This window comes from Pundamilia nyererei, unplaced genomic scaffold (genome assembly GCF_000239375.1).
Source record: "Pundamilia nyererei isolate P.nyererei 1_Seehausen unplaced genomic scaffold, PunNye1.0 scaffold00243, whole genome shotgun sequence".
In the NCBI taxonomy this organism is placed as follows: domain Eukaryota; kingdom Metazoa; phylum Chordata; class Actinopteri; order Cichliformes; family Cichlidae; genus Pundamilia; species Pundamilia nyererei.
In genome coordinates, this window is record NW_005187644.1 from 3557 (window position 1) to 4798 (window position 1242).

Sequence of the window (1242 nt, forward strand, 5' to 3'; positions counted from 1 at the left end):
TGAAGTGTAAAGGCCTTTCTGAGCCACTCTGCTCAGAATCAGCCAAATGCTGCAAAACGGGTTGCACATGGATAATAAACCAAAGCAAACTGCGAAAGCAAGCTGTTTAGTGACAGCTTTAGCTAAGCTGACTTGACTAAATGGAGCAAAGAATTGGTTAAATCTGTGCATCTCCGGCAGGTTGCGCTCTGCCCATGCATCTCTGCACACGCCCCGGCCTCGTCGTGAGCGCGCGGCTCGCGGAGCAGCATCAGCAGAGCGGGGGCGCGGATCAGATCGAAGCGGACATTCTGCAGTCATTGTTGGAGGATCGTGCGGAGTTGGACGGACTTTCGTACCGAGGTCTTCTGCAGCGTGGCCGGGTGAGCTCCGCGGGAAACCGCATGTAGCTTAGGGGCTGGTGGGGGGCAAAGGTGCGAAGTGAATGCGGGGGACGGCTCTGGAGAGCCGGTAGTGCATTTTCTTTTCTCCTTACTGAAAACAGGGATGGTGAAGGTGAGATGAGCTCTAGCTGCTGCTTTCGCCGTGTTACAGCGCAGTAGGTGCGCGCTACCTCACGGCATGGAGGGAAAACGGTGGTCGGCGGGCTCCGACCATTAGTGGTCCAGTCTCCGCTGCAGCCGCCATGACTGAACCGCTGTGTAGCTGTCTTTGCTCCACCGGGACTAGCCCAGCTGTGTGGTACTGGTCATGCAACTTTAGTACACACACACACACACACACACACACACACAAAGCAGGCCTCCGTCGCACCTTTATGTGAATGATTTCTGTAATGCTGTCGCCTACAGCAGCGCTCATATCGCCGGAGCTGCAGTGCTCTGGGAGTGGAACGAAGATGATAAAAATAATCGTCGTGTTTCATGATACTGGACGCGCTCGGGAGAAATCCTCGGATGCTTCTTGTGATGTGATGCGATGCAGACGTGCTCTAGTTTCGAGGTTAACATGTGTGTTGCTGCAGACATACAGATGGAAGCAACAACTGGGACTGGTTTTAAGTGTCCCGTGGGCATTGAGGGGAGGGGGGGGGGCATCGATATGTAGTGTGTGTGAAGAGAAGCTATGTCATCAAGGTTACTAGCGGCCAGTAAGGCCGATCTTAAGGGTGGAGCTGCATTAACGAAAATGTCTGTAGCTTGCGTGTGCGCTTTTCACCATGTGCACTGGCAGGGGCGGATCTAAAGAAATTTTGCTAGGGCGGCATGGACATCAAATGGGGTGGCAAAATCAAAACCTTTT

General features: G+C 53.5%; 1 protein-coding gene across 1 annotated transcript in view; it reads left to right on the plus strand.

The window, feature by feature from the left end:
- The first annotated feature begins 271 nt into the window (after window positions 1-271).
- LOC102197077 (protocadherin Fat 3-like) overlaps window positions 272-1242 on the plus strand; it is a 206721-nt gene continuing 205750 nt past the window's right edge. Inside the window, exon 1 of the mRNA XM_013914977.1 lies at window positions 272-362. The gene's annotated coding sequence lies outside the window, so the exon portion shown is untranslated. The remainder of the gene's footprint in view (window positions 363-1242) is intronic.